Here is a 19,642-nt window from a genome sequence, read left to right on the forward strand (position 1 = left end):
GGCTCTGGCTACAGTACTGGGATAAGGTCCCTTTTGGCTTAGCCTAGACCACTCTGAGGTCCCCCAGCTTAGGCTAGACCACTCTGAGGTCCCCCAGCTTAGGCTAGACCACCCAGAGGACCTCCAACGTAGTCTACACCTCTCTGAACGCTTGTGGCTTAAGCTGAACCTCCGTCCAATCCTACAGAGCAGATACCTGGACACCAAAGCTACATGGAGAAAGTGTTGCTGCAGTGGAAAAAGAAAGAGCCACTCAGGTGACATCGTTTTCAAATATGCAGCACAGAAAGAGGATTTTATTTTGGACTAAAAAAAGGCCATCATGCATTGAGCTTGGTTACTCACTGGTTTTGAGTTACATTTTTTTTCTTATTTCCCCCTTTTAAACATATTATCTCCTACCCTATGTATTACTCTGATACACAAAAACACACCAGATACCCACCTTCTTCCCCGGTTTATTTTTGGGGGGGAGGGGGAGAAGAAATTTTTTGAAAGCTAAAAGGAAACAAAAATAATGTATTCCTTTACTAAAAGGGGGCTGAGGCAGAGGCAATGTAGGATGAAAGAAATCTCCCCTCAAAACACAGAGGAGAACCACAGAGACACAAGTTCATGGGGGATGGGTATGTGGGGGTGGGGGCAGGAATCATGTCACAGGTGTCCTGCTCCTATCTTTGGGTTCGGTGGAGGAGGTCCAGCTATCCCCTTGGTGCACAAGGATTCCCAGCCTGTACTGCGCAGTCTAACTGCCAAGGGCTTCCTTTCCGCCTGCTACCTTGGGAACACCAGGAACCCTGCACACAGCCGGCATCCGCAGCAGGCCTCCTCCGGACCTGTAAGAGGTGGGCATTCTTGCCAGGGCTGGAAGCTCCCTGAGAACCTTTTCTCAGATTTGCACATGAGGCAGGCAGCAGCCAGGACACAGGCCTGCTCTTCTTTGGCCACCATTTATTCCTGCTGTCTCGGGGCCCAAAATGAAGGCAAAATGTTTTCATGACTCCCTTAAGATACATTTGCAATTTTTACAAACCATTTTGGGTATGTTCTCAATCCCTTTCTCTCGACAGACTGATTGCTTATTTAAAGCCCTGCAACCCAACACAGTGCCTGGTACAGAATGAAGGTCAAACACTGTCAATGGCGATGCTGCAGAGAGGAATGCTGTTTCCCATAAACAGCGCTGCGTGGGGCTGCAGGCGGGCTCCTCTCTCTGCCTGCGTGTTGCCAACGCGCTTTGTTTTAGCTCAAGTCCGAAGAGAGTCTTTGAGCTGCTCCACTTTCCCACATCTACTGGCCCCAGATCTGCTTCCACCGCGTTCTTTCCCACAGTTTTCTTCATTGAGAGCTCATTTCATAAACCCTCTTTTCACTTGGCTTCCCGCCATTCTCCTCTGTCGTGCTCTGTCCCCACCAACGTGGTCATGGACTAGACAATCAATAAAGCTCTTAATCACAGTGGGCGGCTGCAGCTGCCGCAGGGCTCAGCTCCTCACTCAGCAGGTCAATGTGCCAGAACCAGCCTCCCTGGGAGGATGGGGACCGCACTGCCAGGCTCCTGTTGGGGGGGGCGGGGGGGAGACTTGTTTCCACAGGCACACCAAGGAGTGGCTTTTCTAGGCTGCTGTGGTTTGCTCTTTGCATCCAAGGATATATCCCTCTCTTCAGGGATATATAGAAACATAAGTCCCTCTTCCACTGCAGCAAACAGTGGAAATACTGAGTTCTTTCATTCTTTTTTACCATCGATGTCATTCCCCAGAGAAGGCTGGGGTTTACTTACAAGACCGATACAATATTTTTGCAATAAATGGATTTTTATAGGCATCTTGGATTTTATACACCTTCCTACATTTAGGGGAAACAATTGCCAATTCACTACTATGTGCACTGGCAAACTGGGAAAAACCTCGTGGATGTGGAATTCTTTAGTGCCTCTGTCCCCAAGCCCTCATCCCACCCTGCTGGTAGGGGCTGGAGGGGTCCAGGCAGTCTTCTGGGTCTCTAGGCCCCTGGGAGGCAGGAGCCTCTCCTGGTGTCCCATGTTTCTATGGCTGGTGTCTCAGTTCTGCTTTGTTTGTTTACACTGATGGCAGGAAGACAAAGACAGAACGACTGAAGGAACTCTTAAATAATCATCAAAGCTGCTCACACCTTAATAAGATTTCCCCCCTCCCACCAAATTCACCAATTTGATTAAGTTTACACCCCATTTGTTTTGGTTCCTCCAATGAATTAGCCACACAACTGGTCAATGAGGCTCTCTGGACCTTAGCTTTCCCATCTGGAAGTGAGGAGATTGGGCTACAAACATTCTGAGTGCTAACCTCCTCTGTCCACCATTCCTGGGGAAAGGCTAAATAGAGCATGGAGAGCCCCAGGGACATGCACAGAAAAGGGGAAGGGGAAGACACCACCTTCAAGTCCCAGAGTCATCTCAGCTTAATGGCACCGAGATCTGGGCTCGAGGGAGGGACTTTATCTTACCCTAGGAAGAGAGGCATGGGCCTTTCAGAGGAACCAAGGTCCTTGGATTCTGAAGCACTGAGTCACAGATCAACTGGCTAGCTGTGTGGTGACTACTGCAGAAGCTGGAGGGAGGGGCCCGGAGAGGAGCCGAGGAGCAGGCTGGGCGGGAGGGGGAGAGATGCAGATGAAAGGGAAGCCTTTAGAGCATGCAGAGTGCTGCAACCTGGGACATCAAGGGCACCAAATAAAGGTCTGGGAGCAAAGGAAGAAATGGAGAAAATACATTCTGCTGGAAATAGACGTGCCTGCAGTCGTGAGGAGGGCTCGGGAATCCAGGGTGACCTGATTTGATTACAACAGCGGAAAGTGCAGGAGAGAAAGGGAAGAATGACCTGACCTGAGGAAGTGAATGAAAGAATAGAGAAGACATCACAGTTACCATGGCATTAAAATACCTCGTGCCGCATTAAGCTTCTTTTTTCTCTTTTGCTTGATTTTCGTTCTTGCAACATGTTAATGTCATTGCAGTCTACCCAGTAAACTAAATTTAGATCTCTTAGGGCATGGAGGACAGGGAGATGCAGATCTCCCCGTCGGGTTCACTCGGGCACTTCCTCTTCCTCTGAAGCGTGCCTGGTTCTTTCGGTCTTGGCATTATGAGATATAAAAACCTGTGCCAGGCTGGGGTCTGAGGAAACTGCTAAAAGATGTAACTTGGAAAAAAAAAGAGAGAGAGGAAAAAAAAAACACAGAACAATTGGAAATGATTTTTAAAGAGGCCACTGCTTTAGAAATTACTTCAGAAAAATCAATAAGATGCAGAAATTTGAAAAATACAACTACCATAAAAATCAAATGAGTTTCCTTAAGTATTTATTTACTTATTCTTTTTAAAAAATTATTTTACTGGGCTATCATTAAGATTAGTGGGTCCTGCAGTCGGTTATATGCAAATGCTGTCATTGCCAAGGGTGGGCACACTGTGTATTCTCTTGACATTTCTGTACACAAAGTGAATGAAAGGGTATTTCCAGCTGATTTATTTACCACAAATGTTACAACTTTCATCAAGGTCTGGATCTTGATTTTCCTCAATTGGACTCATATTCACCAGCCCCCAGTCACTGATGTACGTACCTAAATGATAACCGACAGGCCAGAAAACCCATGTTGTCGTGGCAAGCACGGTCTTCCTGTGCAGATAAATGTGCTTAAGAAGACAATTCCATCCAGATGTTTGTTTAGCTAGCCTGGAGTTAGAATACATGAAATTAGTTGTGTGGGACACAAGAGGAATACTCCTGATACAATGTCCTGAAAGAGTGAGGCTGCCCACCCACCCTGTCCATGCCGGCTTAGATGGCCCTGTCTGTTTCTGAGACTTTGGGCTTCTTCTTCTTTTTAAAAAAATATATTTTATTGATTTCAGAGAGAGGAAGGGAGAGGGAGATAGAAACATCAATAATGAGAGAGAGTCATTGATTGGCTGCCTCCTGCAAGCCTTCCTCCCCCCCCCCCGCTGGGGATCAAGCCCGATACCCGGGCTTGTGCCCGACTGAGAATCAAACTGCGATCTCCTGGATCCTAGGTCAATTAAGATTGGTGGGTCCTGCCGGGCCTCCTCCTCCTCCTTCTTTTTTTACATGTTCTAGTCTCTTCAAACTGGTTTTTCCACATGGCATTCTATATAGCCAGCTAGGCAGATTTATACTTTTAAAGCCATAATCATATTCAGTTTCTACCTTCCTGATATAACAGTCAAGTCACTTTGATGGGAATTTGGGGCACCTACAAATTCTTCAGTCACAAATTCAGTCACTGTCGTGGTTTACCATCATCGAATTCTAGTCAAATCCATCCTGTGAGCACATTTTGCTAGTCTAACTTTCTGAGGGCGACCTGGTACCCAAGTTCTTGGAGAAGCACCTCATTGTTGCTTCATAGCCACCACCAGTTGCCTAACCTCCCTCAGGCTATCGTGACGGTTGGATAAAGAGATCAGGCTTATTAAGGTCCATATGTCCTGTGGAGTTGTCCATCTTTTCCTGCGTATCAAGCTCAGGGATATTTGGCCTTTTGCTTTGATGACTTAGGCTGTGAAATTTCACCTTGGGGGTGCAGGTACCATCTACTTATAACATGGATGTGGAGTAAAGTATCCAAACAGGACTCTGATTTTGAATTTTATATCCAGGAATGAAAAAATTCACATGGCCCTGTTAACTCAAGTCACAAACAAGGACAAGTTGATGAAGTGTTTTTGGGACCCCTGGCATTGAAATTACACCTTTGCCCAATAGGTCGCCCAGATCTGGAGGGACTTGATGTTAAGCCATCCCTTCCTGGGATGTGCTTTGCTCTGGACCTTTCTTGCAATCCTTTTGAATGTAGAGTGTAATTTCCGGTCATTTAAGTTCCTATTGATCCTCCTTGCTGAGTCCATAGATCAATTCCTGGGAAAAGATGCTGTGGCCAACCTTGTGGAGTATCTTTCACCCAAGTTTAAGGAGTCCAGTTCAAATGGTGGCAGGCCTTGCACTGTCTCCTTAGAGAGCAATGCTAGCTGAGCAGCTCTCCTATGAGGGCAGGTCTTCTGTAAGCCCTAAGCATCTTTTCCCAACCTGGCATCTGGGCAATGCCTCAAGCCTGGGTTGAACCTGGGTCCCCATCAGAGGGGGAAGACTTGCTATTGATCAGCTAGGAAGTCAGGACACCTTCTCCACATTGCCTGCAACCCCCTTCTCTTGTCTGGCTTCCCCTGCGGTTTTCTACCCATTCAGGTGTGCCAAAAGGTTGTGATTTGAAGCAGGTGAGGTTCAGTCTCAGTTATATATGAGATAAGAGAGGGGGCAAGTCAGGTTTTTTTCACTTCCCACCAATCTTGCATTAGATTTGGATCCTATTTCAAGATAATCCCTTTGAAAATGTTCATTAAACATTTTTTGGGTTATACAGTGGATTTATCTTATTTATAGGTTCATTTTCACCCAACGGCTTATTCCTCTTGTTGCTATACTCTTCTAGTATTTGAGAACTTTATCTTAAATAGAAAATAATTTGGTATCGATGATCTCATTTGTATTTCATAGTAATCCGCAAGACCGTGATGGTTTAAAGACTTGCCCAGTATCCCACAACAAAAACACGGCTGAATGGGGCTCAGATCAAGGCCCATTGGGACTTCAACCATGATTCAGAGTAATGAGATCCTTTAGAGGGTGGGCATACAAAGGCAGGAGAGAAGTGAGATGAGAATGGCATTTAGAGACAGTCTACTGTATCCCAGGAGCTTGGTCCATGTGATTTCATCTAATCCTGAAAATGAGCTTACAGAATATTATCTCCATTTATAGATGAGTAAACCTGAAACTCTGAGTTTAAATAACCTGCATCAGGTCACATAATTAGTAGTAGTGGGATTGAAGCCATAGCTATTTAAATCATGGAGGGGCAAGTACAGAGGAAAGGGAAATAACAGGACAGTGGTAGAGAAACAATTCTAGAAGATGGCTGAGTAAAGGGAAAGTTCTTGAGGAAGCTCTGCATCTAAATTCATTGTGCCATACAAGCTGGACTTAAGGGGGACAAAACCACCAGAGCATATTCATGGCTGCCTCGGGTGGCAGAGGAGAGCTTTGAATTTATCTCTGGAGGTATGTTTTTATGGAGGTGTCCCAAGTGACCCTCCCTTATTTGACATGACATACTGCTTGGACCCAAGTTGCTCAGTTTCTTTTTCTGGCTATGGGGACTGAGGTGAAGGGCAGAAATTATGTTTGCTGCTGCCGTGTTGGCCTTCATTTGCCTAGCACAGTGCTGGATATGTGCAGGCTTGGTGCCAGGAGGTGGCCCCTGCCACTGAGGGACCAGGCCTAACAAGTCCACCAGAGCAGATTGCTGAGTATGGCCTTCTTGGGAGCAATTTGTGTGTGACACATGACTTTGGAGCTGTGGGTATGGAAGAGGACACAGTGTTGCAAGTTCTTTCTCTTTGGAGAACTTCATTCAGAAAAATCCAGTTTGAATCTATAATATTACACTACCACTTACTTTATTACTTTTAGAAGAAAAACAGTCATTGTTGGAATATTAGAAAGATAGAATATCAAAAAGAAGAAAGCAAAACTCACTTGAAAGCCTAACAACCAACACTAACTTCTATAAACAATGTGGTACATACCCTCTCAGGCACTTTCTAAAAATATAGTCATAGGTAGACTGGGCTTACAGGATACATTATATTCTGTAATTCATCAATTAACTCCATTCTTAATTAGTATTTCATATTAGTTAACTATTCAATAGTATACTTAGTTCTATGTATTACAATTTAACATTTTTTTCCCATACTTTCATTCAAGATGGATTTGTGGACAGTATTCTTAAAATTAATAATAAAAATGTAAAAAAATCTGTACTCTGGGAATTATGTCATTTATAGAAGTAAGCAGTCATATGCTTTTGAGAACAGTAGATAATATAGTTGCATCTGGAAAAATATAAACCAAAATGTTAAGAGTAGTTATCTCAGAGTGATGTGATAGTAAGTGATTTAATTTTGTTGTTGTTCATTTAAAAAAGCCATCTTATAATGACTCTTGTTAACTTACATAATTATAAAAGGAGGTTATTTTTTAAAAAAAACAGCAACAACTACCAGCTGAAGGCAAGTTGCTTTACTTTCCCAGGCTTTCTTTTCTGTATGCATAACATGGAAATTCTAATAATCTCCATTCCATAGAGTGGTGTGAGGGTTGATCAATGTAATGCAAGTAAAGCACTTCCAACACTTCCAGGCACAGGCTAAGTACACAGAACCTGATGGCCACCACCATCCTGACAGTCATTGTATTAATGCTTCAGCTTCCACTCTTGCCTTCCCTAAAGTAGGAGAGTGGCCTTTCAACTCAGATCCCATAAGTCATTGCCTTGCTTAAAGCCTTCCAATTTGTCCTTGCACTTAGGGTTATGGCTAAACAACCTACCCTGGAGGCAGGGCCCTGCAGGATCTGGTCCCTCTCTACCTCTATAAGCAACTCCCACTTTACTCTCCCTTCTTCTAAATTGCTACTCTCCAGCCTCCATTGACTCTTTTGTTCCTAGAATAAAATCAAGTTCTATCCAACCCCAGGGCCTTTGCACTCACTTTCCCCTTTACCTGGAATCCTCTTCCCTATATTGTCTCATAGCTGGGGTTTATTCTTCATGTAAAAGTCCCTCCTGAGGGAAGCCTTCTCTGGCCGTTCAACCAAAAGTCCATGCCCAGACATACTTCTCCTGTTTAATATTTCCCCTGGTTTGTTTTCATCATAGCATCTGTCACTACTTGACATGTTCTTGTTATTTGTTTAATTCTGTTACCTAGTGTCAGTCTCCCCATAGACCTTGTTTATTTGTCAGGGTTTTCACTGGAATACCTAGAACAGTGTCCAGAACATCACAGGTACTCAATATATGGTTGTTGGACAATTGAATTAATCAAGTAGATTATCTTTGTCAAATGAACAAACAGTTCAATTACCTCCTACCACCTCTCCTCTCAGGACTGGTGCTTTCCTAAAGAGGAAGCAGGTGATCACATCACTATTTCTATATCCACCCCTCCCAGTTAGAAAGAGGTTGATTTAAAAAAAAATCAGAATGGTCTGCTTCTCAGGATCCCCACATGAGGCCAGATTCATAGCTTTGCATCCCAGAATGAGACCTAAAAAAAAAGGCTGCCAGATTTGAAAAGAGAACACTTGCAGGCTTTGACTCTCATACATGAGGCTGGACAGGCAGTCCCCACTCTACAAAGAGGTCGTGTTCCCAAGGTTTCTTTGTGTATGGTGTTTGTTTCCAACACAGAATGTGTTTTTCACTGCAGGCAATGTCCCCAGGCGAGCCCACAAAAGCCTATTTAACCCACCATGCTCAGTAGGAAAAAAAAAAGTTGAAATTCTAGGAAACAAAACAGAGAGAATGAATAAGAAACACACTTTAAATGTTTATCTTGAAAACTAATGTTTGAGGGAAAGCATCTTACAAGAAAGGAGAATGAAGCAGGGGGCCAGGGGTAGGGCCTAGGGCGGGCAAGATCTGAGCACAGGTTGTAAGGCCAGCTGTCCTGGCCACATCTCAACCCGGCCTCTGATTGGCTGAGGCTGCAGACAAAAGCCACGCCTCCTCAGGACACCTGGGCAGTGGGCGGGTCCGAGCCTGTCTGAGGGAACATTCCTGCAGATCCACCTGCAACAGAGGGCAGGTGGGGCTGACGCCTCCTCTTCCACTCACTGAATTCTGGAGGTTAGAATCAACCTGAGGGCTCTTCCACGCAGCCAAGATCCAAGTAGGTACTCATCGGATTGTTCATGAGCGTTCCCAGGGAATTTCTGCTTGAGTTATCTAGGTATAAGCAGGATAATACCACTTAAAAAAAAAAAAAAAAAGCTTCAGTATTGGTCTCATAATTGAAAATCATCATTTCATCATTGAAATTACCACTAGGTAACCTCAGGCATTTCCCCTCCCCCCATATCTGACCTTTGTCCTGCTACCTTGGGGCCAAAGCTTTTATTGCCTAAAAATTAGGTGTCACAAAACAGAGAGGGGTCTCCTTATAGGGAGTTCTTCTAAAATTTCTTGTGTTATTTTGAATAAGAAAGTGTTCTATTCGGGAAAGACCCATTAACCTGAAACAACTCCGATCAATCCTAATTTTGGAAGCTTGTAGAGATGATCTCCTGGTGGAATTGGTAAAGAAGTAGGCAAAGAAATTTAACACACAATTGGTTAGTTACTATTCCTAGAAAGACCTCACAATTAAGTGTTGTCTGTCATTGTAAATGAACTCTTAAAGATCATTGAAAGCAATAGCAGAAGTTATACTTGTAGCAATGATGATCTACATTTAGAAGAAAACTATAAAGGGGGTAAGATTTCCAATGACAGTGTCTTAGTGGAAATTTAAGTGCTTGGGCGGGAGAAGAAAGAGCCCTAGTGATAATGAGGACATTAATGTTGAAGATGTTTGTGAAGAGTTTGAAGAAATTTGTCTCATGACATGTGAGATTGAAAATAGTGATTTATTAAGATATTATTTTATAGAATGTGTTATTTAAATATATATCAACCAAATTAATATCTTAAGTATTACAGGCATTTGACTCTTTCATCTACAGCCCTAATAGTTTACATATTCTGCTGAGCTAATTCAGGGAGGAAAAAATCTTATCGGAAAAATAATGCTCACATTACATATGCTGTCTCTTTGTAAACAGGCATATGTGGGATACATCACATACATATTTGCTTCTAAAGGAGGCAGAGCCTACTGCACTAAGAGTAAGATGACAGACTATCCAGACTCTGGTTCTGAACTTACTACAGCATGTCCTCTGGGCAAGTCCCCTCTCTCTCTGAAGTGGCTCAGTTTTATCAACTGTGAAATGGAAACACACTTCTTACATTACTGTTTTTATCATCTTTATTATAAATATGTAGACTCAGTTATTGATTGCTTTATACTAGTTGAAGCAGAGTTTTGGATCACCTCAGATGAATTAATTTGATGTAGTTGGGTGTGTATCTATTAAATCTGATCTGCAATTTTACATTACACAAAATACTGAGACTAGGCCATAAGCACTGGTCTCAGTGGTTGAGGGCTTGCTTAGGTTTTCTTTACTGGGGTTAGTTCCTCCATGGAGCCTACTCTAAAGTGTCAGCAGCAGTATATGATTGAGGGAAGGCTTTGGGGTCAGACAGCGTGATTAGATCTATGTCCTATCCCTCCTTAGCTGTCTGATCTTCAGCAAATTTCTTAATCTTACTTAGCCATGTCCAACTGTTTCCTAAAATGGGGGAGGACAATAACATAAAAGTGGGAATGATAAACCCACTTCACTGGGTTACTGAGAGGATTCAATGAGATCATGCTTGTAAAATCCTAAGGCTGTCGTATCAAAACATCACAAACAGAGAGACTTGAAACAACAGAAATGTGTTGTCTCACAGTTCTGGGGGCCAGAAGTCCTAAATCAAGGTGTCAGCAGGGTCTATACTCCCCCTGAAACTGGCAGGGGAATCCTTCCTTGTCTCTTCCTAGCTCTGGTGTTTGTCAACGATCTTTGGCATTCCTTGGCTTATAGATGCCTCATACCAGTCACATGGCATCTTCTCCACATGTGTGTCTGTCTCTGTTTAAATTTCCCCTTTCTAAAAGGACCCAGTCATATTGGATTAGGGCCCACACTAATGACCTCATTTTAACGTGATCACCTCTGCAAAGATCCTGTTTTCAAATGAGGTCACATTCAGAGGTACTGGGATTTGGACTTCAGCATATCTTTTTTGGGGGAAGGGGGGCGGTATTGGGAGGAAGACAATTCAACCCATAACAGTAATGGAAGTTCTTTCTTTCAAAAATTCTCTAAAGTAAGAACTAGTGTCTTACATTTTGCTATCTAAAATTTCTTCCCCACAAGATGTTATTATTACAGAGATTTTGCTCAGCAAATATGTTTAGATGTAAAAACATCAAACTCTTAAGTTGGTTCTGTCTGTCAATAAATGTGAAAGCAAAGAATTTGCTTTATTTAAAAGAGGGAAGGATTCTTTGCAGCAGGACCCTGTTAAGAATTGACAAATTATCTGTTCTTGGGAAGTATTCACTGCTTTCCATCCAGATAGGCAAGAACCAAACTCCATTCCCTCTTGGGTGGTGGCCAAGCCCCTCACTAGGTCTTGATTTCAAATGGTCATCAAAATCCATCCTTGTGATCTCTGATCTGCAATAAAAACCAATGTCTCTGTTTCCCCTGACACTGGGGATGAACTTGGCAATACCAAGAACGTGGGGGTGCTATCAGGCTGCCCTGAGTGGAGTAAAGGAAATTTCATAGGTTCTTAGAGTTGGAAAGTGTTTTAGATATCATCTAGTTCAATGGTTCCCAAATCTGGCTGTGGGTAGGGATTGCCCAGGGAACTTTAAAAACGTATTGATTCTTAGGCTTCCTCGGAAAGGTATTCCATCAAAGTTGCAGGATGGAGCTGGACTTTTGAGAAGGTCTCCAGGTGATTTGGTTACAGCCACCCTGGCATCAGCATTTGGGTGTCACTGGCAGATGGGGAGCTGAGGCCCAGAGAGGCTGTCTGAGGTTGGTCAGTAGTTAAGTAGTTGACTGACTCCTAGTTAAGGGCTGGTTTCACTGCTCCAACTTTCTTCTTTGATGGTGCCAGGGCTTTGATCCTGGTGATGTTTGCAAGAGGAGCACAAAGACTCTCACTGCCTGTAGTAGTTCCAGAGAGCCTTTCAAGGGCACAGCAGGTGGAGGTCTCTGTGATTTCCCCAACGCCTGCAATAGCTTTGCAATGGGCTGTACAGGTTTGGTATGTCTCCTTTTAACGGTTCTGTCTTTTATGTTCTTTGTTCTGACATAATTTTTTTACTTCACTGAATTATGCTTGCACATTTTAAAATACCTTTTTTTTTTTCTCATTTAAAAGAGAGGAACTAAAAGGTTAGTTATAAAGAGTCATCTATACCTTTCCATCAGAGATCACCCACAAAAGGGAGAGAGAGGTTGGAGGGAGCGGGATCTGGCTAGAGAGAAAAGTTGCAAGAAATATGCTTCTTGCAGAGGCGAGAGTTTGGGATGCAGAAGAGGAGGAAGGGCCCACCCTTGGAGCACCATCCCCTCCCTACATTAAGACGCTGCCCGACTCTCAGCGCAGTGTGGAATGAGGCAGCCGCCCCACAGTCAGGCTGGACAGGGAAGGATGTGGAAGGTAAGAACATGCCTGTGGAAGTCATGTAGAATTGGGTTCAGGTTCAAGCTCTATCACCCATGAGCCAGTTACTAATGTCCCTGAGCCTCAGTCTTCTCATCTGTAACATGGGGGTAGTAACACCTCATGGGTGGTGGTAAGATCTGGAGTGCCTGATACCTGGTTAAAGGAAGGAGGGGTTATTATCTCTCATATTTCACAGAATATTAAAGAATTAAAAGCTGAAGTAATGTTCCCAAGGCTGCATGGTGAATAAGTAACAGAGACAGGGAAAGGATTTGGTTTTCTGGCCCATCCAGTTTTATTGCCTTAAGTCTTGCTGTCTCTTTAAGTCCCACATTTAGTTAGGACTATGGACTGTAAACTGTGTATTAATTCCAGCTTAACTTTCCTCATTAAAAAACAAACAAACAATAATGGGGCAAGCCTTCTACTGCAAAACTGTTCTGAGATGATTGAGCAAGGCCTAAAAGATGGTGGAATTTTCCCACTGCCATGTGAGCGCCCCTTTCTTTCTGCTGGGTACTCTGCAGCAGGGGTCCCCCCCCTGAGCCTGGAGCCTTCCAGCAGGGCCGGGCCGGAACTCCAGCTGCTGGTGAGCCAGTGCTCACTATTTATAGCCAGAGGGGGTGCAAAGGAATGGAATTTTCCCCTTCTGAGTAGTTTTGATGCAACCAACAGGAAGTGGGCTCTGACAGATGCTAAATCCGATGACATGAATGAGATAATTTCTAGTCCCTCTCGAACCGAATGTGCATCGGAATTACCTGGAGCAGCTCGTTAAAACACAGATTGCTGGGCACCAGCCCCAGAGTTTCGGAATTGGTAGGTTGAGTGGGGCCCGAGAATGTGCATTTCTCACAGGTTCTGGGGTAATGCCCATGCTGCTCTAGAATGAGTGGAGTGTACAGGGAAAGGCCATCATATGTGGCAGCAGATTGAGCCAAAGTGTCCTACTGTCCTGTCCAATCAAAATCAGTCACTCCTGAGCCAGTGTTTCCAGGGCCAAGGTGTTATTTTATAAGTAAACAGAACAGTATAATATTAAAAGGATAAGGCTCATAAGAAATATGTATGTGTACTACTTAATACAAATTATTTTTTATCTCACATCTTTCTCCAGTGAAAAAATGCTATTAATATGGTCATTTTATAACACCACAGTGCTTGGAGTCAAGGCTGGCAGATTTGACCTCCACTTTCAACTTTAGGCAGAACCAGACATGGACCCTGAGGTCATCCGTCTTTGATCCGGGGCCAAGGAAAGGCCAGAGGGCAGGCACTGGAAGAAGGTAGCTGATCTGCCGAGTAGACCATGACCTTGGCTTTGGCCTCTCAATTTCTTGCGTGAGATTGCCCCGTTTAGGTTTTCTGCATCTTTTTGAGTGAATTTGGATATTTTACATTTTCTTCAATTATTTACTTCACTTAAAATATTGTACATATTTGTACAAATGATTCTTTTATAAGAATTATAATTTTCTATATACAAATAGTATGCCATACTCCTGAAATTAATATAATGTTATATGTCAGTTGTATCTCAAATAAATAAATGAAAGTTTAAAAAAGAGATCATAGTTTCCTATATATGTGTGTTAGTCCATTTCGTAATTCCTAACTTTGTTTTCCCTTTTTTTTTCTTGATAGGCTTGCTAATGGATTATTTATTATTGTTTATTGTTGTTTTCTTTGTTTTCAATGAACTAGTGCTGAATTTCCTTATCAATGTGAAGACCCGCAGAGAGTCTGAGATTGCACCCTGCGTGCATGCTGACAAGTTAGTTTGCTAGTGAAACACAGGCGTCTCCCAGGTCCAAGAGAGCTAGAAGATCGGCATTTGTGCCAGTTCCCTCACCCCACTTCCCACAGGTCCACACCATGACACCTGCTAAGATAGTGGGTTGAGTTACAGGAGAGGAATCTGAATCCTAAGGTTAGGGAGCTTGAATCTTTTATAATGGACAGTAAGGATGCCTGCCCTTGGCTCTAGGAGAGGCGCTCTAGCTTCCAAAGCTGTTTGCTCCACAAATCTCCTTGAAAAGACAGCCCAGAACAGAAGCAGCCAGTACCTCTGCTCTTGATGTGCAGAAATGCAACACACATGGACCACTGTCTCCCGACAACTGATTCCACAGATTTTTTTCAACTTCATTATATTCTGTTTTCATTTTTAATTCTTTTCTTAAATTTTAAAAATTATGTTTTCCATCTTTTTGACATAAGTGATCACTTCCTTCACATTCATTCTTTCTAAGCTAAAAAGGTTTTACAAAGATGACTTTTTCTTTGAACAAGGCTTTGATGACATCTCATAGGTTATTTAATATGTGGTGTTCTCCTGATCATTAGTTGATAAATTATCTAGTTTTCTTTCTTATTTACAGAAGTCAAAGGTTTTGAACAAAATCTATCAGTCACCTTTAGGACTCCTTGCTCTCTTGGCTTACTCTGGAAGCTACTGTTTAACAGACCCTTGTAGATTAAGGCCAAAAGGCTCTGTTGAACAGGATCTCTGTGACTTGTGTGCTAAACAAGGTTCCAGTGTACTTCATTGCCATTTAAGAGGAAATGGAATTTGGAAGATAAAGGTTCAAGTTCTGACTCTGCTACTGCCTGCTGGTAATCAAATAAACTACCTACTTCGAGTCTCATTTTTGTCCACAAATGTAAGACAAATGACATTAACCCTAATGTCCTTTTCAATTTATGACTCCAAGAGATTTGGAATTAGTTTCAATTAAACTGGTTCAATAGTTGCTAGGCTGACTTGTTAGTTGAGACAGCATGGCCGAATAGAAAGATCCCGGGTCTCAGAAACTGGAATAGCTGAGTTCAACCCTTGCCACGGGCAAGCAAATGCCTCAGTTTCCTCACATAATTTCTTGTGTGACACTCACAGAAGAGAGAGAATCTTATGGCCTTAGTGGCCCATTTCCTCCTCTTTTGTAGCAAGAAGCCAGCTCAGTTGGTCAGAGTTGTCTAATGGAGGAAGAAACCTATCCTGGCCGGGAGCCTCCCTTTCTAACAAGGCCGTTTCGAGGCTCAGGATGCCCCATCACTACAGAGTTATCTAGACGAGGCCGTGCTTCTTTCTCCAATGTGTGCAGGGCGCCGAAGGCCCTGAGCCCGTCTTGGGATCTCTCCATGGTGTGTCGGGCCTCCTGTGCTGAGTCCGTGCCCCCGTGTTGTGGATAACGGGACATCAGAGCCTCACGGACACATCTTACTTCTAAGCTTGTGAGTGTTTCCCCATTAAATTCTACTTTTATTTGATGCCATGTACACTATTGACATGCGTGCTTTTGTCCTTTCTGCACAAACCATACTATTTTTTAAAATCCTTGCCAGAGGATATGTTTTTATTGATTTTTAGAGAGAGGAAGAGAGAGAGAGAGAGGGAAACATCTATCGGTTGCCTCCCGTACACACCCCAACCAGTGATTGAACCCACAACCTAAGTATGTGCCCTGATCAGGAGTCGAACCTGCAACCTTCTGGTGTACAGGGTGATGTTCCAGCCAACCGAGCCACCTGGTCAGGGCCACAATCCATGGTATCTAATGAGCATAATACTAAGTGCTTTACACACTTCGCCTCATTTAATCCTTACAATAAGCTCGATAGTCGGGTATATTATCCCCATTTCACAAGGGGAACAAGCCTAGTGCTTGGAAAAGGTAAACAATTTGTCCAAGGCCACACTGCTGGAAGAAGCATAGCTAGAGTTTAATTCCAAATTGTTTGGACATCATAGACAATTTTCCTGAAAATGGCACTCAAGGATCTTCTTCAAACAAAATCAGTATGCTATGGCAATTTTTTTAATAGAGGAAGGTCAAGTGTAAGGGAGATCTTCTCTAATTTGTCCAAAAGCACCATACAGACCAGCAGCAGTCCTGATGTCATATGATCATGTCATAAGAGGCAATTAATACATGGTGATAAACTGTATATTTTTTAATGAAATGTTTCATTGAAAACACATTTAACGCTCATGAGAAAGCAAAGCCTGGACTCAGAGGGAAGGAGGAAGGGGCAGGGCCAGGGGTGGAGCTTCAGAGAGCCCAATACAGTGACCTGAGAGGCTGGAACATTCAAGACTCGCTCACCCTTTCACTCCTTCCCCACTGCCCGGTTGACTCTACTTCCAGGTCTCACAGGAAGATGATCCGGAACGAGTGTGTCTACGGGAGTTCCACAGCACTGCTGCTTGTAGACAACTATTTGTTGTCCTATCGTTGATATGGAAGTCTGTGACTAGGAACATCTATTTTATAAAGGCAGATTTTAATTTCCTAAAATCTTGAATTTTAGGAAATTAACTTTATTATGTTTCATGAGCTAAAAATGACGCATCGGCTCCATAGTGCTTCAGGCTCCCATGGGGCTGTAGAGATCCCCTACCTGCCTGCTAGCATTTTGTTACAAAATATCCTTTAATTTTTTTCCATAAGGCTCAAATGTCCTACTTCCGCATGCTATTTTCAGTTTTTGTGAGCAAAATACTCTTCTGAGATCTGCCAGTACTCATATGAACTCATTCCCTTCTTTTCTCCATGGCTCTGCATGACATTCCCTGGGTTCCAAGTAGGGCCCAGTCTTCTAGAATCTTCTTTGACTCAACTTGCAACAGGTTTAAACAGGTGATCACTTCAGGGCAGCCAGCAGTCCTCAAAGTGCCCCCGGAAGACTTGCGATAGCAAATACGTAGAAACACTTTCAAGACCCAGATATGCATGTGCATACATCTGCTAGGTGATGTGTCTAAACAGTGAGGTGACTGAGTGGTCACAGGGGGCTTGTGAAGTAAAGCACAAAGTTTTGCTGTTACGCTGTAAATCCACACACCTAGCCCTAGCCAGTTTGCTCAGTGGTTAGAGCGTCAGCCCTCGGACTGAAGGGTCCTGGGTTCAATTACAGCCAAGGGCATGTACCTCTGTTGCAGGCTCAATCCCCAGTGATGGGTCGGGGTGCGTGTAGGAGGCAACCAATTGATGTTTCTCTCTCTCTTTCTCTTCCACTCTCTCTGAAAAGCGATGGAAAAAATATCCTTAGGTGAGGATTAAAAAAACAAAACAAAAAAACATAAATAAACCCATACACTTAAATGCAGCTTCATGGAGAGCCGCACAGAAACACATGCACGTAGCCACACAGAAATGGATACATTACGCAGAGAGAGTGATGGATGCATGGAGGCCTTCCTGTAAGAAGCTTACAAAAGCCTTCCTAGACTCATGAGTTAAAAGGATGCCAGCAACTAGGAGGCAGGTAAAAGCGGCACCAGCTCAAGAAGATAACTGCCTTAGAGAATAGGTTCACAGTCAAAAGCAAAATAATAGGGCCCTGGAATTTCACGTGTCATTTCTGGGTTGGAATCTGGGGCAAGAAATAATTCCAACAATTCTCTATGATTCTTCAGCACTATAAACAGAAGAACTTTGATCTGCACAGAAATGTCCCTAGTAGGAAAGTGGTTTTATGCAAGTTGTGTGAATGTTACATCTTGAATTAATGTCTTTTAAATCTACATATTTACCATTTTACTGATTCCAAGTTCTTCCATATTAGCCTTCTGATAATTAATTTGGTGCTCTGGGAGGTCTCTAACTACTGCTCAACTCAACAGAAACTTAGTAATACCAAAGATAGTTCCTGTGGAGAATTTTTTATTATTTTTATCTTTTGGTGCTTCCTAGGGAAATATTAAACCAGGCATATCTCCCACTGCAAAATAATAAATGTATCCTGGTGGTGTATAAATTAGTCTCCTGAGAGTTTGGTTAATATAAATTCATTCAGTAGAATTTGAGCTAAGAAAATTGAGTTTCTTATCTTTAACATCAGTCAAAACAGAGCTTCCTCAGGGAATTCACCCTAACCCCTCATTAGTTAAAAAAAAAAAAAAAAGCAGAAAAAAGCAAACAAAACCAAACCTCCAGCGCAGCAGAGAAAGGGGCAGTCTGAAAAATGGTGTCAACACTGAAAGAGAATGACTCCAATATTTGGGTAACAAACCCCTTTGCAAGCCAGGTGGTTCCTAGTTGTGTTGAAGGCGAACCCAATCACCATTTTCGCTGCTAGACCATAAAAAGTCTAGATGCTAGGTCACTGTGTGACTGTTGGTCTATAACTTGGAAGGTGTTGAGGGAACTAAGTAAAGTTGCTCTAGGAGAAAAAAGAGCAACACAAAATTTCCAATTGTCAAGAAGAGCTTATTTTGTGTTTTTAAAAATGGATATTGTGGCTTTCATTTTGCTGGGGTTCTTTATTCCACTTGATGTATTTAAAAGAGTGATATGATGGTTTTATTTTCAAATGTCAATATTTAGCCCGGCAGGCATGGCTCAGCGCTTGAGCATGAACCGATGAACCAGGAGATCACAGTTCGATTCCTGGTCAGGGCACATGCCCAGGTTGCGAGCTCAGTCCCCAGTAGGGGTTGTGTAGGAGGCAGCCAATCAATGATTCTCTCTGATCATCGATGTTTCTATCTCTCTTTCTCTCCCCCTCTCCTTTCCTCTCTCTGAAATCAATAAAAACATTTAAAAATAATAATACTAAAATGTCAGTATTTATAATACACTAGGACAGCAGTGTTCAGGGTGTGGTTCCTGAGCCAGCAGCACTGGGGTCACCTGGGAAATCTACAGAAATGCAGGTTCTCAGGTCCTACCCCCGCCCCACTAAATCAGAAACTCTGTTTTAACCTGCCCCCAGGTGATTCTGATGCACGCTCCAGTGAGAACCACAGCATCAGAAATCATTGCCTTTGCAGTTACTTAAACTTATAAAGAAAATCTTTTTATGTCCATTTCAAGTGTGTGAGGGGACAGGTGGGCTACTCTGGAGCCTGGAGCATGGGGAGAGAGTAGTTGGAAATAAGTTTGGAAAGACAAGATGGCAGGGATGCTAGGACTTCACTTTGAGCAGGAGGGAGATGTGGTCAGAGATGGCACAGGTCAGGTGCAAGAGACAGGAGGCAGTGAGGTCAGATGCTAGGGTGGCATCCTGGAGCCCATCCTCGCCCCAGGTGAGTCACTACCCTCTGTCGGCTGAAGCAGTACCGGCCCTTTATCACAGAAAAGTACAGGGGATGCCCACCTGGGCTATAATAAGAAATGTATTTGCCTCTGTGCTTGGTTCCAGTACAGAGCTCCTCAAACACTTGGAATTTCCTGAGTGATAGGAGTGTCCTTTGGTATTCATAAGGCCCCCCCCTCCAGCACATCTGCATTTATGCTAAGGGGGTGACTTAGGGTGGCACCCCTAGATAGCTTCAGGATGGGGCTGGTCACCAGAAAGACCAAGTCATTAGAAGGAGGGAGTGGCAGGGGTGGGGGTGGGGCTGCCATAGCTCCGTACAACCTCCTGAAGCGCAAGATTGAATGAGCTCCTGGGC

At 43.3% G+C, this 19,642-nt stretch overlaps 1 long non-coding RNA gene across 1 annotated transcript in view; it reads right to left on the reverse strand.

Moving 5' to 3' along the window:
* Positions 1-102: 102 nt before the first annotated feature.
* The window catches only part of LOC308555937, a 37,342-nt gene continuing 17,802 nt past the window's right edge, over positions 103-19,642 (reverse strand). Inside the window, exons 2-4 of the long non-coding RNA XR_013998655.1 lie at positions 8,743-8,877; positions 3,607-3,719; positions 103-3,182 (exon numbers count right to left, since the gene is read on the reverse strand). This is a non-coding gene — a long non-coding RNA (uncharacterized lncRNA). The remainder of the gene's footprint in view (positions 3,183-3,606; positions 3,720-8,742; positions 8,878-19,642) is intronic.

The sequence above is a fragment of the Miniopterus schreibersii genome (genome assembly GCF_964146895.1).
Source record: "Miniopterus schreibersii genome assembly, chromosome: 4".
NCBI classification, from domain to species: domain Eukaryota; kingdom Metazoa; phylum Chordata; class Mammalia; order Chiroptera; family Miniopteridae; genus Miniopterus; species Miniopterus schreibersii.